A 25,392-nucleotide genomic window follows, 5' to 3' on the forward strand; every position below is an offset into this window, starting at 1 on the left:
GCGTACATGGAATACATTGTATTCGAATGATGGAATCAAATACAGATTTTTCGATCGAGAACGTCATCCAGTAGCGCGTATACCCTGCGCGCTGCGACAGCAAGGAGCATAAATTTGGGTGCACCTTAAGGAACCCCCAGGTGGTGCAAATTATTCCGGATTGACCCCACCCCCCGCACAACGGCCTGCCTCATAGTCAGAGCGTTGGTGTTTGCACAATTTAATTTTAATTTCGCGCGCTTGTTATAGCCGAAATTCGTCGTGCGCAATTCGGCGGTGATGCCATCTTTTTTTTTTTTTTTGCAGATCCAAAAGTTGATACGGCTAATATACGGCTAATGCCCGCTTCAATTTATCAATTGCAATGAGCCTGCTGGAGCTAAAAGTTCAGAAGCCAATTATTGAAATTTTGGTAATTAGCGACTAATTACCGCGTATTACCCGTTCACCCTGTGGTCGCCGCCACTGACGGCACGTCTCCGAAGGAACCGTCTTCTTATTTCAGAACGGCTACGTTGTTAAATATTATTTGATATCATTGTAGAAGATGTTACGTGGAACGTGTTTATGTGGAACGCGTGAACGCTCACATTAAGATAAACGCTGGCGCGATGCCATCGTGAATGCGCAACCGCTTCCTACAAGATGTGATTCCCCCGCTCGCTGTAGGCTGTGTGATTTGGCGCTGCTGTTGGTATATGGAGAGCTTGCGCGTCCGGTACATATAACGCGCACCTAAATACAAGTACACGATCTCTTCTTTGCATTCAGCTTCATCGCAATGAGGCCGCCGGAGGCTGGGAAACGAACCTGCGACCTCGTGAACAGCAGCTGAACGCCATAGCAACTAAAGCACCACCGCAGCTGGTTAACAATTAAATTATGAGGTTTTACGTGCCAAAACCACCATCTGATTATGAGGCGCGCCGTAGCGGGGGATTCCGGAAATTCGGACCACCTGGGGTTCTTTAGCGGGCACCTAAATCTAAGTACAATCTAAGTACACGGGTGTTTTCGCATTTCGCCCCGATCGAAATGCAGCCGCCGTGGCTGGGATTCGATCCCGTGACCTCGTGCTTAGCCACCGCAGCTGGTAATGGAGTGTTCGTGCGAAACTTGTTTGATGGCGCTAACATCGCCATGCGCGGGCGCCTGATCGAGAGGGACTTAATCAGATTTCGGCCGCTTTTTTGGAAGCTCGGGGAAAAAAAATGAAACGCACAAATTGCATTCGCGGACGCAAATTGATTTGTTCCATATTTGCCGACGCGGTTTACAAATTGTTCGTCGAGGGTGTCGCGTTTAAATCGATACGCTAAGAGAGAGCTAATTAATACTTTTGTAGCCAACTATGACTCATCGGTAAATATGTAACTTTTGAGCCGTTCAGCGCGACAGTAAACAAAACTCAGGTGGTAGCATTCTCTCATCGCGCACCTGCTTTTTCTTTAAAAAGGCGTGGGTCAAGTTAATTGAAACACGCTAGATCGATACAGAAGTTTTAATCCTGCTTGAGGATCAAAATGTAATATGGACTTACACACTTGAAAAGGTTTCCTTCCCGGAGAAACAATGTCCGCGTGATCATCATAACAAAGGGGGAACAAAAAAAAATAAGAAAGAAGAAACGACGGCAGATGTGCTTACGTGAGCCAGCGCGATGGCGACCCGTGCGACTCTGTCATCTCGTGATTCGTGCCAACTTAGCCTGTTGTTCCGTTTGACCCAATTAACGAAAAATAATCCGCGACCTTGAATCCTTGCAACCGGTAGATTTGGCCCGATGTCCAGCTCCCCTGCTTGTAAGGCTTGATTCGCACAGCCGTCATCGGCATCTGTAAGAAGATATCTTTTTTCTCGTCGGTTTTTCCCCAAGAACTGTACGGCGGTGACGTTGAGAGCGTGGGCTAATGAAACCGGTGTCCCGTTTTAAGAAGAAACCGGCGAGGAAAGGCTCTGTCTGCCCTTACAGACGCAGGTGCAGTGATAGTGACCAGGACGGATGAATGTGTAGCATGTGTCTTGCCATTGTACTATGTATGCATATTATGAGTGGTTAGCCCTTCTGTTTCATTATTACTTCTTACATGTCCTTAGAGAGGCGTGTTTGATTGTAATCTTGGATTCATTGTATGTCTGGTACAGTGCCTTTTTATGACGGTTTAGTAATGCTAAATATGTTTCGTCTCCATTGCTGATGGGTGGCTGGAGCCCAGTCAAGCTGCAGTGTAGCAGCTTTTTCTTCGACCACCCTTTTTGTCTTCTAAAGTTGCGAGATAAAGTTGTTTTGATTGATTGATTGATTGATTGATTGATTGATTGATTGATTGAATAAGGCCTAATAAGGAGCACTGCATCTGCTTCTCGCACCTTCCTTGGGGCGTCTAGCTAGCGCGGGAACAAAATACAGGATACTGATATCTCCGCGGTACCCTTTCGTGCAGCATGTTTGGAGCCTCCGATGATTCATATAGAAAGATGGAACAAGGTGTCATAAAACGTTTCATCGTTTCAGCGCCCATTTCCGGCTTTGAAGACGGCGGCATCAAGAATGACACGTTCACCACGTATGTCGACGCCTACATTATCTATGGGCTTATCAGCGTCTTGCTGGCGTCCTCGCTTATCGTTCTTCTAGTAGCCGTTGCGGCTCACGCCCTTAAAAGAAAGGTAAGTTTTATTGCACCTATACAGGGCTCAACGATCGAAACATGATAGTCGGAGCGCGTGGTTGCCAGCGCTTTCCGCGCCACCAGTGGATGCTGGGGAGGCCGAGATGGCGCGATGTGGTAGCAGAAGAAAGTGAGAGCCTTTGTGACGCTTTATGTGACTGCATACTGCCCCTCGGCTACCAGCCAGCGCTGTCTGGTGGCGCAGAAAACGCTGACTGTCATGCGGACCGGTTATCTCGTTTGAATCATCGCTGAGCACTGCAGTACACCCCATCCGTGAGAAAAGAAAGTAGGCGGGTCAATGGCTCACCGAAAACGAAAACTGAATATATTGGCAGTTCAGACGCACGAACTGAAATTGACGAGTGCACTTGAAATGTCCGCTAAGTCAAGTTTGAACCGCAGCCCTCGATTTCAGGTTACATTCAACGGGCGTCGAAGAAAATAGGATTTATCGGGATATATACCTGGTCTGTATGCCGTTGCTCAGGGGAGCACGTTAACTGCAGATGTTGACAATACGAATTATTTCGACACCTAACATGTAGCTACGTTGTACATCCGTTAGTCGCACAGCGAACCTAGCTACCTAATACGCACCCTCCATAACCTAACTTACACGTGTACCTGCGTGAGGACTGTAAGTGTCCACCCTGATGAAGAATCGTTGCGCAGTCGAATTTACTGGAATATCGCGAATATCGAAAATCTGAGTTCTATGTTAGGCGTCGTAAACAGTGTTGTCGTAATACGAATAATTCGAAAAGCCCCAAGAAAGGAGGCGTAATGACACCCAGAAAACGTTTTTTTAATTGAAGCGTTCCTGCACGACTGCCTTGTAAACAATGCGACAAACAGATAAGTAGAAGGGCACACTAACTATACCACATGTATACATCGCTCGAAGCAGCTTTAGAGAAGTACTCTGAAATGCACGGTAGCAGAAGCTATAGGTACGTGCTCACTCAAGCAGCGGAAGCTGTGTCACCACTTGGCTATAGAGCTTCGCATAAGTACGCTCTAATCCGTGACATTAGCAAAAAGATAATCACAACGTCGAGATATATATAACAGCTGGCTATGAAAACAAGCATTCGCATACGCCAAGCAGAGGAACAGGTGGATGTGGTATTGATTTTGGCGAGTTGGAATACCGATACCACGGTAGGCAACCGGTGCAAACACGTCCCAAACCACGCAGGCATTTACGCGAAACACTTTCGTCCAACTAATCTTCGCCTGAATCATGCAGATATACATGTTGAAGGGATAATATGGTAAAAGGTATTAGGTAGCAAACAAACAACCACAGCGAGCGGGTAGACAAGATATGCACAAGTTTACTTACGATAGGTGTGTGCTCTATTTCCCTCATATACAAAGGTGGGTTGCAGATTTTCTTTCTGTGCTTTTTTGCTGGCTTATTTCGTAGCGGATCACACTTTCATCCTTTTAAGTTACTAATGTTATGACTCGCTCCTATGCCGACAACATTTTTGGTGTATGACTCGTGTCTCATGTGTTTGGGTGGGATGTGATGCCCACTGACGACAATCGACTACCCCCGACGAAAAAAGAAAGAGCCACTTGCCCACCAAGAAAGGGGAAAATAACCCCTCAGCAACCAGAGTGTTAGCCACGGGTGAGGTAATTACTCTGCCCCCAACTAGAGAGGAGCAACGGGCCCCAACAGACGTTAATGGCCCCTTGACCACCGATCCGTAGAATAGGCACGGCCTACACCCGCGAAAAGAATGTAATTTCCAAGTTTCGAGAACTAAGGGCTTTTAAGGCGTCTTGAAGGATGTATAAACGGCTCCGCCCTATTCTGTCTCTATATTGTTTCTCATCATGCTATCCCTAATAATGTAAATGAATTGTTAAGGTTTCGCAATGCTGCCTCTCGTCCCGGCGCGGCGCCCATGACCAATCACTCTCGGTTACCCAGCACATCGTAACGTCGTGCTGGCTATGGTGTTAGGCTGCTGAGCACGAGGTCGCGGGATCGAATCCCGGCCACGGCGGCCGCATTTCGATGGGGGCGAAATGCGAAAACACCCGTGTACTTAGATTTAGGTGCACGTTAAAGAACCCCAGGTGGTCGAAATTTCCGGAGTCCTCCACTACGGTGTGCCTCATAATCAGAAAGTGGTTTTGGCACGTAAAACCCCATAATTTTTTTTTAACGTCGTGCGCCAAGTGCGAAGCTCAATGACTCCGGTGTAATGACTAGAAGAAAACAATAGTTGCCTTTACGATTCATGTCAGCGAGGTTAGCGTCGTGTTCGCGGTGGTTGATGCAACGGAGTAACAGTTACCTGATAACAGATGTTGACGGTGACACCAAAGTTCTCGCCTTTGCGTTCTGCTTTAGTTTGCCGGTTTCACCTGTTGACTGCTGCGCGGTGTGTACAGGCAGAACGAGCGGCGAGGACTTCTTCCACCAACACCAGTTCGGCGCGGGCTCACTCGTGGGTGATGCTCTGTCACGAAGACCAGGAGGCAGGTTCGACAACAGCCGGCTCGCTCGACAACAACGTAATCGACTGCGAAGCTGCACCTTCGCGGTCAGACACTGGAGAGCCTCCGTGCGTTGTGGCGGGCTCGAGGCGGCTAGGAAGTCGAAGACCTTCCCTCAGCGCATTTCTCGCCGCCACGGCGGAGAAAGCGGGTGACGTTGGGACCGCACCAAAAGCCGCTGTTGCGGAAAACGAGACGGCCGTTTGAACGGTGATGCGTATGAGCAGTGAGGGTATTAGGCGTCCTCGCTTCGTCGTAAACGTGTTTGCCAGTCTGTTCGGTATTCTGAAATTGTTATGTTTGTTTGCATGTCGACAGCGTCACATACCAGTAAACGTTGGCTGGGTTGGAGGGTCATAAACGTTAGCTACGCCAGAGGAAGAAGTTTTGTGGAAGAGGAAGGAGTATTGAAACTAATTCGCCCACGTCCCTTGGATAGATTGTAGTCTAGGCAAGTTGGTAAGATGCCAGAGCAAAAAAAAAAAAAAGAAAAAAAAAAGAAAAAAAAAGAAAGAGAGAGAGACGAAAGGAACAGATAGAGCGAATTGTACAAGACGGAAAGAATGCACAAATGTATGTCAAAAAGCAATAGAAAAACTGAAGAAAGGTCGCATAAGAGTTGAATAAATGCTTAAGACACCGTTCATGGAACTCGACACATGATCGTCTAGCAAGCGAACTTTTGATCTCCGTGAAATTGGCGCCTGGCTGTCACGTGCCGCGTTTTTCTGTTCTCTGTTCTCTGTCCTTTTCTGAGCTCTTTTGTAATGCGTGCTATTATATTCTATTTTGCCTTTGATGCATAGTGATGAGTGTCAACACTGCGTATTATAGAAAACCTGGTAGTTTGGCAATATGTGGGACTTTCAAGTTGATGACTGCAGATCAGTCACACGACGTGAAGGTGCAACGTATGACGCTGGAGTGTTTGAGTGACTGTGTGGGTACTAACGTCGAAAACTTATGCAAGGGCAGGGCTCCGGAATGATGTCGAACTTCTGTAGTTACTAAAAGCGTGCCACAATAATCTCACATGGATGTTTCAGCATTCTACCCTCATCAATAGGTGGCCGGTAGAGAGAACATGCGACCTCGCGCTCAGCAGCTGAAAGCTGTTGAAGTTGGCTTGCCCACTTACTGCAAGTTGTACTTTCGTCTGGCTTCCCTATTATATATACATTTCAAACGTGCATAACAATTCATTCCTCCTATAGGCTTTGTCTGGTTTCATTGCCTTCCTTTTTTTTTTCATGTAGTTGTAACTAAAAAAAAAAAAAAATTCCAACCCCTCGAATATTTCTAGTCTTTGTTCTCGATGCAGTGCTGGGTTCTTATCGTCTTGGGTCGTTAACTGAGCTGCGACAATCAATATTAACATTGTGTACTACTCCACGCATTATACTTATGTACATAATGGGACTCGAACCAATTGCGTCCCAATACTAGTTCTTTGTCTCTTTATTATTGCAGTTTGAGCTTCTCATTGCGGCATCCGTTGCCTTGTGATTGCTACTGTGTTCATTGGTCACTAGATTATCAAGAACTAAACCATGCTGAGAACCACGCGAGAAAAAATAGGTCGCATGTGGTGCTAATTTCTAAACTGAATGGGTCCGACATGCTTGAAGAAAGGGAGAGAGAGAGAGGGATTAATCTAGGGCGGGTGATCCGATGGCATCTAGAAATTTCAGGAGGCGACAAGGGCGCACGTCGAAGTGTCGGCCCTACGGTGTAGGCTTGTGGGTCAGCTGCCAGTATTTACGCCAGGGAAACACCGCGCTCGCGATCCGCCCGTGGCGTTCTGGAACCGGTGCGGATGACGTTGGCGGACAATGGTCGGAGCAATGAGGGCATGCTCGAGGGATTGTGTTGTGGGCCCCTCTTCTGGATGCGAGAGCTACCAGTGTGAACAGCACATCCAGTCTCCGGATGCACTGCAGAAACGAAAAGGGACGTGGTCACATCCGAGCAGTAAACAGCGCTAAACAACAGGACGAAGAGAGGGACACAGACCACATGCAGCACTGACTAACAACCAATCTTGGTTGTTAGTCAGTGTTGTGGTCTGTGTCCCTCTCTTATCCTGTTGTTTAGCGCTGTTTACTGCTCGGAATCGTGAACCAACCGGCTCAATTCCGCACTCTTCTGCAGTGATCAATTCATCTCTCGGTTCTTCTTTTAGTTTATATTTGTCCTTCGCAATGAACGGCATCAGACTCGCCAAACTTGTGAAGGTTCCGTATTTCGCATTTAGTATCGTAACGTTTGCACGCGTCACCTGTTTCGTGCCTTCAGTTTGCACTGATGATAGTCGACAGCTCAATCTTAAGCAATTACACCTACTGTAACGTATGTCCCAGAACGTATTTGCGCTTGTATATCTTATTGTTGTGTTATTCATTGTTTAATATTTTCATTCCCGCAATACATGTCATGGGGCGCTAAAGCGTAAAGCTATTCTAAACTGTTTCGGTTCCATTTCTGCAATCAGCCCTCCACGATTGGTCAAACATTTTTCAGGCTGTCGTGCTTCGCCTGTCTGTCACACGTTGTCACGAAAACCGCGAAAACTTCCAATTCGATATTACGTGTGCACACTGATTATGCATGATTAGACCGAGCAAACGAAAAATAATTATTCCTGATTCAACACCTTTTTCGCCACTAACCCTCCGCTACTTCTCACAAGCTTTCTCGCTGCGCCCACTTCGCTTTTCCGTCACGAGACGTCGCAACACAGCGACAACTCAACACGTCAAAGTACGCATTGCAGATGCATTAATATACCGAAGGAGACTGTGCTTTCTCCGTGATAGTCGGAGAATGCCCCGTTATGAAAGGAATAGAAGACGTCTACCCACCGATCAGTCTAGCCCTGGCTATTCGGAGCTGTCGGAGAGAACGGAGTTTTTTTGCGTATATTATAATTTTTAGGTGGCAGCATAACTTTAGTGAGCCCTTTCGGCACGTATTCGACAACGCTTTGCCAACTCTTTTTCGACGAGGATCCGTTTTAGTGGCACTTCTCAACCTTCCGGTGTCACGCCGCCGCAATTTTCGACCAGCCACCGCAAGCTAGGACAGGGGAAGCGGGCCAATCCCAGATGCCGGCGCCACCCTCCTCATCCGGTTATATACTTTCACTGTGCTAGCTCAGACCCACCTAAACTCTCTCCACTTCTGCTCATTCTTCGCCTGTTGTCAGCCATTTAGGCAAGAAAAACCTGCCAAAGTGATCAATGTTATTAGCTTTCGAAAGCAAACGAAAGTGACTTCGTATAAACATGGACAATATTTGATTGGGCGGTTCCAACAACGCCGTGGGTCACCGTTCGATACTTGCGGTTACGTAAATTGCACATCACGAGATTGGAATGAAAACAGATTGGAATAGCTTTACGTTACAGGACCCCACGTTTTGTTTTATCAAATCCCTATTTATCGTATGCAAGAAAATTTTGCTCAATCTCGGGACGGGACACCGCTTCCTATGTAGCGGTACATACGCTATTAAATAAAACGATTTTGATTGTGAAAAAAAAAATATTATTGAAGAAAGTCACTTAGTGCGCCATCCATAACAGCACTACACGCCAAGAGCTACATGCCAAGAACGATAACTACATGCTACTACATGCCAAGAACGATAAATACGCAAGCGTTAAGACGATAAAAAATAGTACGTCAGCTAGACAAATGACATGGCACCAACGACCAGCATAACAACGATGAGAACCAGAGTACATCGACCGTGCTGATCATTACATGAACGGGACCCTCATTGCTGTCCTGGAACCGATTTCACGGTAAGTGCAAATACAGTTTTGTTTTATTGCAATAGCAATTGAATGCACAATCGAAGTGAATTTTCACCGTCGCTCTGAAGCTCCGCATAAATTTAGGGATAAGTATGCTATATGCTTATCTATGCCGCATATGCTGGTTATATTGCTACACTAGTTAATCACTAATGTTGGTCATACCAGGTCTTAAGCAGTCGACTAAATTATTGCTCAGAAGTCTGAGAATGCTAGCCCACAAGCAATTGTGGTAAATACAAAATTCACAGCGCGCGCATTTTATATCTTCTCGGACAATCAAATAGTAAACGTGCAAAAGAATATCTGTGAATATCTGTGAACGTCTATGAAAATGTGAAAGAAAGCAAAGTTGTGTTGTTGTGCGCCTCTCATCGCAAGTAGTGCTCAAACAAAAAAATATATGGATAACATCTCCTGGTTGCTTTCAGCGTGTCAGCTCGGCTAAGTATGGGTGGCTTTCGTGATTGGTCTGCACTAATCGCCGAGGGGGGGCTGCGATGTAAGCACCCCGAGAAGCACAGGCAAAATTATGATTTTTTTTCTCGACAAATCAGTCAGTAACAGTGTCAACTCTGAGAGCGAACAATCGGGGGCCCCGAAAATGCAATCTTGCTGCGAAATTTGAGCGAAATCAGAGCATCATGGTAAACTCAAAATCTTTTCTTCTTGCTTTTGTTTCGTTTTGTTAAGTTTTATTGCGTTAGCAGTTATACAGACACTGGAGGCCCGCTTTCGCAGTCTCTGTCCTCGTTGCCGCCGTGCTGTTACAGTCTATGCGCGAATCGCGAGTGGAGGGTTAGGCTTCCAGAGACGGCACACACACTTGCAATGCCTTTGGCTGCAGAAACGACGAAATAAAATGAGCTGTAAAATTATTTACACCCTTAAAAGTAAATAAGGGTCTAAATAGGCTCATAACTCGCACTATTACGCCTTTTTGTGTATAAGAGTGGTAATTATAGACCTATTAAAACCATTGTTACTTTTCTGTTTATAACTAACACCCTACGCCAATTTTTGGTGTAAGAGAGTGAGTTATTGACCGATTTACATCCTATTTACTTTTTGTTTCTAACTGGCACTCTTACCCGCCGTGGTTGCTTAGTGGCTATGGTGTTGGGCTACTAAGTACAAGGTCGCGGGATCAAATACCGGCCACGGCGGCCACGTTTCGATAGGGGAGGAAACACCCGCGTACTTAGATTTAGGTGCACGTTAAAGAACCCCAGGTGGTCAAAATTTGCGGAGTCCCCCCACTACGGCGTGCCTCATAATCAGAAAGTGGGTTTGGCACGTAAAACCCCATTATTTAATTTTTAACTGGCACTCTTACACCCAGAAAGGGCGTAGGGGGGAGAGCCATAGACCAATTTACACCTCTACGAATTTTCTGTCTATAACTCACACTTACGCTCTTCTTGGTTCATCCAAAAAGGTGTAAGGGTAAGAATTATAAACCGATTTATACATTTATTACACTTCTGTATATAACTCACACTCTTACACCCTTATTGCGTCTGAATATGTGAGTTATAGACCGATTACACCCTTGTTCACTTTTAAGGGCGTATATTATTTTACTGTGGGGACGTATCGTTGCAGCCTGCTCAATTGACCTTGCAGCAGATACAGAGCAGCTGTCCGCCTTCCAATGCTGGCGTGCCACTGTACACACGCACACACTGGCATTACTGCTGATCGGTTGTGCGTGTACAGTGCGTGGTCTAAGCGGAATAGACAATAAAGCTTAAGTTACAGACGCCGACGATTTTTTTTCTTCGGTCTCACGTCGTGCGATACCGCCTGGAAACACCACTGGCGGCGCAATAAGTACGTAATGCTGGTTAAAAATGCTCTTAAATAATGCCGCGTTCTTGTTCGTGCAAATAACATCATCCAATAACAGTGTAGAGTAGGCCTCCTGGAGTATACTTCCTTCTGCACAGCGTTGCTTTCAGTGTTGTACTAGTCTCGCGCGTTGAATTTGTTTTTTTTTTTTTCGGTAATAAGCTTTTCTGTGCACGAATTAGTCCGCTGAAAGATCGCGGTGAATCTCACACATTCAAAACTGCGCCGTGCATTAAGGCTTCACAGACGAGTTGGTTGGCCGCATTTGTACCCGGTAAGTAGTTAATTAATGGGTACGCCATGAAAACTTGTACTGCTCCTGGTAGATTGGTCTTATAACGCACACTTGAGCGACGACTCAAAGGCCACGCAATTTCTCCGTAACAAAAAGTGCATGGACTGGTTTTCAAACCCCAGCTTTCCAAGCCTCCCTTGTAGGTATAAGTGCAGCCGTTGTGCTTTTGCATACTACGCGCTACTTGCTATTTCTGCAGTAGTAGTTAGTAGTAGTAGTAGTTAGAAGTAGTTAGAGGTAGTAGTAGTAGTTAGAAGTAGTAGTTCGAAGTAGTAGTAGTAGTAGTAGTAGTAGTAGTAGTAGTTAGAAGTAGTTAGAAGTAGTAGTAGTAGTAGTAGTAGTAGTAGTAGTTAGAAGTAGTTAGAAGTAGTAGTAGTAGTAGTAGTAGTAGTTAGAAGTAGTAGTAGTTAGAAGTAGTAGTAGTAGTAGTTAGAAGTAGAGGTATGAGTAGTAAACATAATTTATGTAAACAGGCAGGCGACGTCGTCCTGAATGTCCACAATGGTTATATCTCAATGTGGCGCCGAAGGTGCAGAATCGTTAAATGTTGCTTGATGCCTGCCGTACTTTCCTGTGCATACACCTGTGACCATCAAATTATACACATCGCAGTTAGCTGTAAAACATTGCATTAACCACTTCCCGTGGCTTCTTTTTTTATCTCTCTCCTCGCTTCGTTCCACTTGTCCCACCTGTTCAACTTGTATGTCCTTTACTGTTGCTTGGAGTCGGAAATCCCCAGTAGTTCACCGGTGCAGTCTGTGGCATCATACCACTACCTTGGCCTCTTCATAACATGTCTTTTCTTGGAATCAATACGCTGAGAATATAGCATCCAAAGCAAACAGTACCGTAGAATATCTCCGATGAAATTTTACAGTTGCGCCTTCTTAGCTAAGCCTTCATCTTTTCAATACTTACGTTCATCCGCAACTAGAATACGGGTCATCAGTGCGGGATGCATACGAGGTTACTTTAATAAATAAGCTGGAAGCAGTACAGAACTGTTCAGCACACTTTAAACTGAATAATTATAACAGAACAGCCAGTGTTACGCAAATGAAAGCGGCTTTAAATATGAAACTACTGTCAAGGCGTAGGATAATTGCTCGTGCATGCTTGTATCACGGAATAGTGTAACGTCATACTCTCTACTCTCTTTGTAGGCAGCCAGTAGCTTTTAATGTATTACTTCAAGTCGAGATCATCCCCTCAAAGTCAATATACCTCGTAGCAACACTAGAACTTATACCAACTCATTCTTCATAAAAAGCGGTAGTTACTGGGACAGTCTTCCTTTCTTTTGCACCGGTATGTCTGATCAAGGCCTTCTCAGAAACGCCGTTACTGACCTAATTTCACCGTTGGCAATCACGTTATGTGTCGCTATTTTGATGTTTTCTTGTGGGCATTGTACTGTTCTACTTGTACTGTTCATTGTACTGTTCTATTTATTGCATTTTGCCTCCCATCTGAAATGTACACGTTTGTATACCCTGAGGGTACCACAAATAATTAAGTAAATAGAAAAAAACTCTCAGATCTTACTCTAGTACCTCCTCCCCCCTACCCCCCGCCCCCAACTAAGCCCCTCTAACTGACACTCCAACATTTCTGTTTGTTACAGTTGGCCCCGCGAGGCCATCGCGCTTATCAGCAGTACCCAAAAACGACAAACAAATTTCGCAGGGAACGACACGAATGTTGACGCGCGCGCCTTTACGTTACGTACAGAAGGTCTTGCCAACAAGAGATAACGAAGTGCTTTCACTGCACTCGCTTGCAAATTTTAGGCGGCTACGAAACCGACCAGCCATTGGAATCAGTATAATGAGGCTTTGTTTAGCACCTCGAACGAGCAATTATGTCAGAATGTGCTTATGCAGCGTTAAGCTCTATTCATATGCGATAGCAGAATGCGGTGAGTTGAGAAAGTTTTTTACATGTTCGCCACATGATGAGAAGACGAGCGTTCGGACACTAGGGCCGCTATCTTGCACACGTTCGAAAAGCCGATGTTCGAATTGGCCTCACGCGATTGGACTAGATTGGCCGAGGCCGCGATATCGGGGCAGCCTGGACAATCGCGCGAGGCGAAATCGAACGTCGGCTTTTCGAACGTGTACAATATAGCGGCCTAGTTATGAAGCCGCGGAAGCGAAATTGCAGTATTGAATTTGTGCAGCGAAAAAAGATAAGGTCTATGTCAGTATCACTCTTATCGCTTATCGAAGCCCCCAGCGGTAAATTGGTCACGCCGAAGGCACGCAGTCATTTGGCCGTATATCGGTTTCGTTGAAGGCCTGGGTAGCGTGGAAACTGCGTGAGTTAATCAATGTTTTGGCGGCATTCGTACGTGAGATTACGTTGCGACCTCGTCAGGCGTGACTCTCGATGGGGCAGAACGAAAGCGAATTAAATAAACAAGCAAAAAACTAGCGATAGGAGTTCCCATATGCTGTTAGCATACCCGCAAATCACGTTGGCGGATCCGTGCGCCATTTGTTGGAAGAGTGCTCTGACAAAGTAATGTGAGCCAACGCCCTCCCGCAGACGACGTGCTGAATTTTACGCGCAACGCATGAAATTCGATGGAGGTTGCAACCACGACGACATCGCGTAAGTATTACGATGGTTTATTAGCCATTTTTTGTTACCGTTATCACCACGTGTCTTAGATATAACTGCATTATGAGCGACACCATAGTTATAAGCTTCCCAAATATAGCTTTGATCACTTTTTTCAATGTCTCTAAATGTCGGTGTACGGTCGTGTTTGTGTCATACATTCTGTGTTCGAAATGCGGCAACCACTGGTAAGTATTGAACCTGAGAACTCTCGCATTTGTTTTAAGAAAACTCTATGAGGAGAAAGTCGGTAAGCATGTGCGAATATTCGAAATTTCGAATTCAAATCCGCTGAGTGCTATTTGTTGTACATGAAAAAAATTCGGCAATTTGGAATAGTTAATTCTCGAATCGAATACAAATAGAATAGTCTCTGCTTTTCTAGTCGTATTCTATTTGAGAATTCACTAATTGAAATTGAGAATATATTTTTCTTTCACATACAACGAATAACAGCACTTACTGGATGCCCGAGGGAGAGAGAACAATGGAAGTGAGGAGTGTTCTATATGTTTATGTCGCAGAAGAACCACTGTTCTTGCCCAAGGGCATTACAGTAAAGTCACGTTATCACAAAGTTGAAGGGAGAGCCAGAATTTCTTCATTCATTACTTCGTTATATTCATTTTTGTGTGCACTGCATTTCGGATCTCTGTGTGGTGATATCAAGGGGAATTTCACTTATTTCTTTATATCCATTATGTTGTTACTTCCAGTTTGGTTATAACAAGACTTGACTGCAGTTTGTTAGCGAATGTGCGGGGCTGATAGCCCTGCTCAATAATTTCCAGTAAATCAATAGGATCGGGTCACATTTGGACAGCCCTATACAAATTTATTTCAATTTATTTTTCGGCTGCGTGCATTCACGTTCACTGTAAAGCTTAGTCACTGTCTTACTCGAACTTTGAAGCGCTTGCAGGAGCGCTCCGAGACTACCAGTGGAGTACGCCGTACAGCAGTTCGTAATCTGGTGACGACGCTTCCAACAAACCTCTCCGATAACATATGGCGTAGCGCTGCTGAGCTCGAGGTCGTGGGTTCGATCCCGGTCGCGACAGCCACATTCTTATGGGGGCAGAACGTAGAATTACTCGCGTACGTAGATTTGGTTCACGTTAAATAACTCCATGGGGTTAAATATTAATTCGGAGTCCCCCACTAGAGCTCGCCTCATAACCAGATCGTAGTTTTGGCCCGTAAGCTCCCATAATTTGTTGTTTTAGCCTTCCCCGGCAATGAAGTGAAAACTACGGAGGCCAAGAGCGCAGTATTCTGAAAGTAGTTCAATGTCTCATTCGCGTTAGCTTAAGCTGGAGAACAAAAACATAAGCGTCTTGTTTGCTACTGCGACTTTGTTAAAATAAGGCGGAAATTGCACATATACTAAGTTTTATATTTGGTTTACATTTCGCTTTTATCTTATACGCGTTCGGCCTAATGCGAAATCTTCGCACGTCGAAGCTACCCTGATTCAGCCTCTGCTCCAAGATGCTGGAAGCGCTGTCACACTCATGCCGTGCCACCTGGCGCCATAACACACGTGAAGAAGCTCCGCCCTGTAGCCTTTGATTCATTGTTACCGAAGGTTTCGCGCGAGCATCAAGTTCCCGCCAAAATTTGCACATGGTTACTACAGCGCTTCTACTGGACATGTCGCCTCTTCAACCTGTGACGAAAGTTTGAAAATCGGCCGCATAGATACGCTGCACAGGTGTGCATTAACTCGACAGCTAAAGAGCGTGTTCAGTTTGGAATTCAATCCAGGCAGCGTTTACAGATATTGAGCCTGTGGAGAACCAAGCAGCTCACTTAGTTTATTTTTTTTTTCGAATTATTCTCGTCACTCCGGTATATCAATAATGAAAAAAAAATACAACCTCGGCTTATTAAAAGTAGCTTCCCGCCGTAAACTACTACTGCGTCTGCGTCTTTTCCACAAGGTATGCTTCCCTAACCCCGTCCTTAGAGACCACCATCCATCCTTCATCGTACGTGTCAACCCGCACCGATCACTGATACAAAGTTGGTGTCCCGTCGAGCATCGCTCTAACTCCTTTATTCCTAGAACTGCTAACGGCGGTAACGGTTCACATTCCGGCTACCATCAATGACGTCACCAGATTCAAAGAAGCTGTCCCCAATTACATCCACACCCCTCAGTAATTCCTTCGGGCCCTGAGGTGGAAAATAAATTTGAAAAATAACGGTTCGAAACACAAACGTCACTCTGCTTACGCGGGCATGCGCAAACGTGGCAAATAATAATAATAATTATAATAATAATAATAATAATAATAATAATAATAATAATAATAATAATAATCTGGAACTAGATAGGCGGGCCCGGACAGGGTATGAAAGGTTTTCCCAGAAAGTTTTTAAGGATTGACGCTGAAAAAGCTAACTGATACTGGAATAAACATACCAAGGAAGAACTATGAAATTCCGACTTTAACGAGGCATCCGCCGTCAAGCAAACACAATATATGCAAAGCAGCAACGCATGCACCCATTGTCGCAGTACCTAAAGACACAGGGATAACCTTCTTGTTTTTTTTTTTTTTTTCGCTCTCTTTCATTCTCTCTCTAATCTTTTTCTCCCCACTCCCCTTACCCCGTGCAGTGCTGTTGAGGTGCCCTCCCTTGAGAGACAGTTACGGCACTGCACTTTTCTCTTCCTTTCATCTTAAAATCACTACTACTACTACTACTACTACGTCCAAAGTGACCTGCCAGATTTCACTAATCTATCCTATAAGTTAGCATACAGTAATCTAGTACGCTTACGCTTCTGTAACTAAAACGCGGACCACCAACGACAAAGTGAAAGAAGGGGACGCCACTTAAATTATGAGTGGCACATAAATTTGTACAATATTCCTGCTTCCGGCATCAGGCATTCTTGTTTCGTTACTGATAACGCTTTATTTTTCTAAATTTCCAAGTAATCACAATATTCGAAACGCATGACGGTAATCAATCTCCGCGCACGGGCATAATAATGGCAAATCGCTGCTTGTATGACACAATATTTTGCTCAAGACGACCGGTTTACGAAGTCACCAAGTCATTTAAAGCCAGAAGGACTAAATTTTGGCAAATTCATGGGCAAATCCATGTGCTATCCATAATTTCCAAGCACGGTTAACCACCCTGTTTGCAACTCCCGTAGACACTAGAGCCAGATTTCACTCTAATGATTTTTGTGGGAAGCTTTATGGTATCAACAAGGCTTCAGATATCTCAAAGCGCGTTATCTTAGAGGCCATGCTATCACCTACACGCTTTATTACATTTCTAGAGTGCATGGGTTGGTGATCCGTGAGTTTGTAAACTGCTTTTGCGATGGACAGATCGTGTCTCAATCACATCTTTGACGCGGCGATTGTAGCCAATATGCTCCCGCGCTCACGAGGCTGTAATGCGGCCATGCGTTTAAAAAACTTCGGAGGCACGTTCTCCGCGTTTGAGAGTTTACGGGAGATAACACGTGTTACAGTATTGACTATACATTTTCAGCTGCAATCTTCAGCGTCGGGGCCACCGAAGTCGAAGATCATCATGACGACGACGGCGATACACATTTGGAAACGTCCCTCATCTATGGCATAGTGGGTATCGCAGTGGTGGCCTCGGTGGCGCTCGTTCTGATATCTATCCTGACCAATTTCGTCAAGAAGAGGGTAAGTTTCGGAGTTTTTTGACACCAGATTTTTATTTGTCTTAGTGTATATTCCGTAACATAAAATTTTTGGCGCCTCAGATCTGAAAGTTCTTCGTCGAGAAATGTGTGAGGTGCGCTTATCGGCTGGTCCTATTTACTTCAGTTCTAAATTTGCTGACATCTGCGCGACTCGCCGACAAGCATGTGTGCGCCTTTGTGTAGAGACACTTTGACATCTAGCGAATGTTGAGGATATTAGGCACAATATGTTCGGGGAAGCCAAACTAAAGCCGATTGTTACATATAACTTTACCCGCTGGATAGCGAACAACAGCTGTCGCAGTACCTGCGTCACACAGGTCTGCTGCATGCGTTTATTTGATGCCGCGTTCATGTTGTTTACCTCACACGCCTTGCGGCAAATCCCCCGAATTAAACAAAGAAACGTCGCAGTTTCGCCCGAAAGGCTAAGCGTCAATTGCCATAGCAAATTAGTCGACAGCTATACGCAGTAAGGATAGTCACTTTACCGGCCGTATAAACTTGTAAACAAAGGCATACTAACTAAATTTACAAGCACGGTGCCACGCGCGCACAAGCAAACATCAACACATCGCACTCGATTACCGCGGAAAGTCGCTGTCAAAACGCTGGAGTGTGGAAGCGCGGCAGTGGCAGCGAGCGAATTGACCTTTGCGAGGCCTCCGCATCTGCGCTCACTAAGCCGCGAAAGCACAGTGCACGACGAACTGTGTCTCTGTCTCAGATGGCTTTCAAGATACGGTGGCCCAGACGGGCTGCCCAGAGTAGAACGCCCCCCCCCCCCCCCCCTTTCTACCCTGCCCCCGGAGCCTCGCGCGCGACGGAAGACTGCGCGCTTTCCTTCCTTGCGTGCACGAGATTGAGCCGCGGTCGCAGATTCACCCTCGCACGCTTTCACTCGCACATACACCATACGTCGCGCGTGGACAATGTTATCACCCTTGGACGGAACCTCGCAGGGACGGCGACGGCAGAAATGCGCCTTGAGGGTCCATATAATTGCTGTCGCAATAAAACGTTTTGAGCCACTCTTCGTAAAGCAGGTACGGGCCTCCGAGACCCTTGTCATGGAGCAACCTTAGAGTTTCTCACTATGGGAAACGAAGCTCTATGCGAGCAACGAAGATGCGCGCGTCGAAGATTTCCAAGGCCATGTTTTATCCAGCTGTGCATATTTGCACGGCGCTTTACAAACTGCGGAAGTACCTTCAGAGCGACATGCTAAATCAGCGCTACACATGTGACAACAGAGCCAATGGGGTCATGTGAACCATCACGCTTCCATGTATTGTTAACTCTCTCCCTCTTTTATTTCTCTGTTTCCCCTTTCTTATACCTCTACTGTAGGGTAGCAACCCGGACGTTCGTCTTTCTTACCTCCCTGCTTTTCCTCTCACTGCTTTCTCCTTTTCTTCCTCTGAGGCGGCAAGGTCAACAATAGAGGGAGACCACGACGTGTGTAAAAAAAAAAAAATACGTATTATCTGTTTTCTCCCTGTATGCAGGCGTCAGAAGAGAGGAGGTGCTCCAGCGCAAGCGATGTGAACAGCAGAGACTCGTGGGTTATTGTCTCCAACGAAGTTCCCGAAGTCTGCTCAAGAGAAGAGCCCGGAACACGTTTTTCGGGGTACGATGTCCAGAATTTCTCACCAAGTCTGCAGCAGACTATCGAGCCCGCGGATGCACAATCGTCCACCACGCCCGGTTAGTCAACCTTGGAAAGACAGCCTCTGTCGTTCAGGCCTTCGTTTACTCCCCTGCAGGAGAATATTGTCAACAGAAACGCGCCGACTTCCGTAGCGGAAGAAGCCGACCGGGCTGTGTGAGACAAACTACACCGGCTGCGGATGCTCAACGGTGATTCTGATGTAGTTGCTTCTTGTTGTCGCCTGGCAAAATCAACGCCCTTTCGTCACCCCGTGCAGGAGAATATTGTCAACGGAAACACGCCGACTTCCGTAACGAAAGCCGACCGGGCTGTGTGACACAAACTGCACCGGCTGCGGGATGCTCAGTGGTAATCGTGATGTAGTTGCTTCTTGTTGTCGCCTGACAAGTCAACGCACTTGGCCTCTAGCTTGGTGTTGTGCTCAAGCACGCGCCGCGGTGGCCCATAGCCGTTCTTAGTTTGCGCAAGAATTCGCAGTTTCTAACTACGATCTCGAAACCATGCAACCGTTTAAAAAGAAAAGATAACTACGAAAAGTGCCGGTGCATATAAAATTCGGCGCATGCTAAACGACTTCGTTGGCGATTTCGAAACCATCGTATTCGACTGGGTGCTGCTTAGTCGCTAGTGATTAATGGTGTCCGAAGGTTGTGCGCAGAATCATGCGGCAGGCGGCGATAATTACGAAAGTGTGAGCTGGTCTACAGGGAAAGGTTGGTCAGGTTGTTGGATTCTGGTTGTGACAACTGCCTAGATTTTTGACGCATGCGAGGCATTTGACAAATACGCAGCCTGCCGCGAACGATGCCGGTCGATATTCGGCGCAAGACTGCATCTAACTATGCAAAGCGCGTCGCAGGTATGTGCTCCGCAGTGTGCTTCGTGTGCAGCGCAAGCTGTTACAATGTGAACGTGTCAACGAGTTGTTAATTGTGTCTCAGAATAAATGAGTTTTGCAACGAAAGGGAAGAGAGCATTGGCAGAAACAGTGCCGGTGGGTGCAGTACTTGGTAACCCTTCATTTGATAGTCTATTCTCATTTCGTATATGTAACACCGTCTGGACAATCCCGATTCTTATGATGAGGCAACGACGTCGGAGTCAGCGAGGGAATGCGAAGAGAAAGAAAATAAGATATGCAGATGTTGATTGTTGTTGTTGATGATGATGGTCATCATCATCATCATCACCGTCATCGTCACTTTAAAGCAACTCGTGGGTAGGGAGCCTTCTCATCCGAATAAAATATAGCGCTGTTTGGAGAAAGCCTGCGTGATGAGCCAGACAACGCATTGGAATGGTTGCCAAATACACAAGTGTCAAGTGTAAATGAAGATGTGGTTTCTGCAAAAATGTAACCCTCTCTGCAGTGAATTCCTCAGGCAGTGCGGGGAATACAAGAAAAAGAAGAAAAAGGAAAATTCCATATTTCCAGCCATCTGTGGTTCCTTAGCGTGCAAAAAAATGAGTGGTGCAATGTTTAGAACACTCCCATCGCAACAAGAAAAATGAAATGGATAATTATAAGCGCAATGTCTGGGACCTATTATGTAAGGATCATTTTATCTTCAAATCTTTTCAGTCGCCAGTGGCTCAGTTGTTGCAACACCACCGTTATCGCTGGTATCGGCTCCTCGGCATGCCGTATCGTCACAAAAGAATAGAAAATGAAATAGACCGTTATAAGGAGATTGCCTCCAAGGTAGTGGAGGTAATGTCAATGGCTTGGTTTTCACCGCATCTCAATTACCGCTCAGACCTGCCCTCTCAGCATAACCGACAACAAAAGAGAACACTAAATGAATCATTGTAAAATACAGCCTTGTCATTTTGTTCTCATTCGCGCAAACAGCTATTGAACATGCGCAGAAATTTGTCGAACCAACAGAACGTTCTCAAGGTCCACCTGCGGTCACCGTGGCTTCAGCTATAGTAGCACTGACATTCTTTCTTCGAAAGTCACAAAATATTTGACAACTTTTATAAAGAGCGAGATGAACTCCCGTTGAACGCAATTATAGTCTCTGTAAAATAAACATGCTCATATGTACCAGGCAAAACAAACATTCACAAACACTTTCTTGTCGCGATTATCCTTGACAAGGCACACCGTATACGACGTCAAACATGAGTTTGTTGCTGTCTTTGAGAACGTTCGACGAAGCCGACGGCAAATTGCGATCACGGTGAAGCTGTGACCGAAGACAGATTTTCACGAACAAACATTGACAAACACTTTCTTGTCGCGATTGTCCTTGACAAGGCACACCGTAAACGACGTCAAACATGAGTTTGTTGCTGTCTTTGAGAACGTTCGAGGAAGCCGACGGCGAATTACGATCACGGTGAAGCTGTGACCGAAGACAGATTTTTATGAACAATAGTCCTAAAAGGAAACGTCTGTCAGAAACTTCACCAAGGTAGACTTCATCGAACCGTATCTGCTCACATAGATAGGCGGGTCACCAATTATAGGGCCTGAATGCTTTCATATCTAGTTTAGGGGTCATAATGAACGAATATTCAAGTTTTCTGGGCGCATGTAATTTCAACCACTGACGTTCTCCATCGCTTTGAATACGGTTACTGATACGTTCAAACGTGACAGCAAGCAATTGCATGGCGGCTTGCGCGAAAATAGTATGTACCTCGTTTGAAGTTATGAACGTTGGAAGTGCTTTAATACCTGCGCACGAAATTTCCTGTGGCCTATTTCCAGGTCGCGACAAGCAAGCGAAAAACGTGGGGAGCTAAAACAAAGTGCAGATGCCATTCATCGTCATCTTCGTGGCGATCCTGCACTGGAACGCGGTGAAGAACTCGGGCATGCTCCTGACGGCCATGTTGCACGCGTGCCTCGAGCTGAACCTCGATCCGGGGTGGGGCGGGCGGGTAGGCGACTCGGCGCACAAGGTCAGGCAGGCCCTGCGGAAGAAGGTCCTCAGCAGGGCCGGCTTCTCGGACACCCGAGACGCCGATGCTGCCCACGACCGGTACGCCTCGAGGGCCGACCGGAGGCCCAGAGCGAACTCGATGGCGTCGGGCACGTCCTCGGCGACCCGGACGTCTCCCGTGCTCCGCTGACAGGCGCCGGCGGTGGCGAGGAGCGTGGCGAGGGCGCGCTCTTCTTCGTCGGTGTGCGCCTTGGGCGAGAGGAACGCGTGCAGTACGCGGGCGGCCATGAGGAAGCCCAGAGAGGCGTAGTTGACGTACTTGTCGGCGTCCGGGTACACCATGGGCGGCAGGAGGACCCCAGGGGACACGCACACCTCGTTATCGACGTCGGCGAGCGACCACTCCTTGCCGACGCAGGTGTCCAGAAATTCTTCGGGCACCAGGAAGCGGGTGAGCCAGAGGCGCTCCTGGTGAGCGGAGAAAACGAGAGAGACGTTTTCAGCGAAACTATGGGTTGAAATCCCAATTAAATTTTGGGGTCATACATGTCAAAGCCCCGATACGATTATGTAGGTATGAGGGGGGGTCGAGGGTTCCGGATTACTTTTGACCAAGTGGGGTTGTTGACGTGCACCTAATGTGGGGTACACGGGCATTTTTTTGCGTTTAGCCCCCATCGAAATGCGGCCACAGCGGCCGGGGCCCGATCCCGTGCCGTCGGGCTTAGCGGGGCAACGCCAAATCCTGTACACCAACACGGGGTGTGTGAGAAGGGCGGTCGAGTTCAAGTAAAACTCTTGCTTTGGCTAGTTGGGTCATGCTTGAATTAGTAAAGGCAAGGCCCAGATGACCAGGACTCAAGAAGAACACAAACGACAGGACCGGCGCCGGTCCTGTCGTTTGTGTTCTTCTTGAGTCCTGGTATTCTGCACCTTGCCTTTACTAATTCAAGGTGGAGTTCAACTGGGAAAATAAATGTGGATGACATATTGATTGCCTACAGATTTCAGGTAGAACGCGTTGCCTCTTGATATATATAACGAAAGGGGAAAACTGACCTCCACTCGTTTTGTAGCACGAAGCTACAAAGGAAACCCATACGGGTTCATCTGTAGCTTCGTGCTACAAGAGTGGTCGATGTCGATTTTCCTTTTCATTAACGTTGCATGAACACATAGCGGGATTCCGACCTGGTACAGGTTGGGCGCTGCTGGAAACGCCTGGTACGCGACCTCGAGCCGGTTCATGTTCAGGTAGGGTCCCGAGAAGACGTTCTTGTACGAGTAGGCGCGCAGCATCTGGCTGAGCAGTATGCGCGCCGGCGCCTCGAGGCGACTGTTGAGCGAGACGCCCTTGACGAGTTGCAGAGTCACCAGGGACATCATCTCTTTCACCCGGAACACGGTGCGCTCGGGCGCTAGCGTGGAGACGGCGAACGCGCGCTTGGCAGCGGACAGCTGTTTGGCGTCCAGTCGCCGCAGGCACTCCTCGCCGGCGACGTCAGGCCTTCCGTCAACCTAGGACAGGGGTGCCAGGCCAGTCAATCAACGCTTTATCTATACAACGTCTACAATGTGTACAGAACACACATGTTATACGAGTACACAGGAGATCTCAAAGCTCGAGGCCGTATGAGGACCTGCTGATACCGAAGACAAAAACATAATTGAAGAATACGGAGCAACAGTGCAGTGTGGTATGACGGATGAAGATAAATAAAGAAAATATATAGGAGGATAACAGAAAAAGGAATGAAAAGAAAGGGTTCATCAAGTGTCGACGCTGAAGAAGACAAGCCTAACGTACCTGGTGGTTCAAATGATTCGATCATGAAATGATGATTACATCTCTCTATCATGACTCCTTTTTATATCCATTACTCAGTTATTTCGCATGTTATTCGGATCGTATTTCGTGTGTAAGTACGTCGACCTTATTTTGCTTAGCGTCGACACCTTCCTTGACCCTTTCTTTTTTGACCCAACGGACAGGTGGGCCGATTCCGGAGATAGTGCAGTCTACGGTGCAATCTGGCAAGTCTTCGATTGTATTGGCACTAATTACTCCCGTACCAATAATTTTACCTACTCTGCGCGACTACTACTCGCTTCGTGTGGGCATTCGAGGCCCCTTCCAGACACCATTACCTCGCACGAGTCCTGCTTATTCCACGCGATCTCGCTCCACTTCGCAAAAGGGCACCGTGTGGCGGCTTTGCCTCATCATGTCTATATTTGCGGCAGTGCACCCTTTACAGTGATATAGCGAAATGTGCTCAATTATCGACCAAATTGACGCTACTTACGCCCGTGCCTTTAACCTTACCTATTCTGCGACTAATTTTCACGTACTTTTTTTCGTTAGAACGTGCATTTCGATACCTCTTGTGACTCGTTAAGGCGTTCTGGAGGCATTAAAAGGCCATTTTCTTTTTTACTGGTTCAAAGGTGCCAATATCCCGGATAAGCCTAATCTACGTGAAGTCAGCTAATAAGACCTTCCCTTCAATATACAAGTAATCAGGTAACTAAGGGTACACAACGGCAATAAAAAGCACAGGAAGAAAGTTTAATTTTGGGGTTTTACGTGCCAAAACTGCTATCATATTATGAGATTCGCAGTGGTGGGGGATTCAGGATTATTTTGACCGCGAGGGCTCCTTTAACGTGCACACTATGCACGGTATATAAGTTTCTTTTTTTGCTTTCCGTCTCCATCGGAATGCAGGCCGCCGCCACTGGGATGGCACCCGCAACCTCTAGATTAACGATGCTACGCCGTAGCCGCTGAGCTACTGCGGTGGGCCCACGTCGTATTTTCAAGAGCGGACAGTCAACAGTCAACCCATTCAGTTGAGAATTACAATGGACGGTCGATAATTGTGTCAAGCAATTACATACATTTGTTTTCGAAGGCACACATACTTCATTGAAAGAAGACAAAAAAAAAAAAAGAGAACATCGTGGTAGGATGACGCTTTGTGCATTTTTCTAGCGAGAGCTCATACTTACGGAGTACGTAAAGAAACAACTACTGCACATTGATTTACTGTATAATGACTTCTGTTGCGTGTTCTGATCAAAATAATAGAGCAAGAGATCTCAGTGCAAAATATCAGCGTAAATAGAGCGAAAGATCTGATTCAATAAAGAATTGATGATAATAGAATGCATACCGCAGCCTTTGCCCTGAAAAAAAAGAACACCATTTGGTGTTCTCTACACGCACGAAACCATCAGGAAAGGAGTAAAGTACCCATCACTATTTGGGCTCGTCATCGCCAAAAAACAATGCTTGCTTATGACGTACTGGAGTTGTCAAGATACCTCAAGGGT

The 25,392-nt window shown here is 46.4% G+C and overlaps 1 protein-coding gene across 2 annotated transcripts in view; it reads left to right on the top strand.

Moving 5' to 3' along the window:
• LOC126517872 (calcium-activated chloride channel regulator 1-like) overlaps positions 1-20,568 on the top strand; it is a 46,844-nt gene extending 26,276 nt beyond the window's left edge. For both annotated transcript variants that reach the window (XM_072285388.1, XM_050167685.3), the window contains 4 exons: positions 2,516-2,670; positions 5,088-8,998; positions 17,307-17,470; positions 18,999-20,568. The gene's annotated coding sequence lies outside the window, so the exon portion shown is untranslated. The remainder of the gene's footprint in view (positions 1-2,515; positions 2,671-5,087; positions 8,999-17,306; positions 17,471-18,998) is intronic.
• The last annotated feature ends 4,824 nt before the right edge of the window (positions 20,569-25,392 follow it).

Source organism: Dermacentor andersoni, chromosome 11 (assembly GCF_023375885.2).
Source record: "Dermacentor andersoni chromosome 11, qqDerAnde1_hic_scaffold, whole genome shotgun sequence".
Classification (NCBI taxonomy): Eukaryota; Metazoa; Arthropoda; class Arachnida; order Ixodida; family Ixodidae; genus Dermacentor; species Dermacentor andersoni.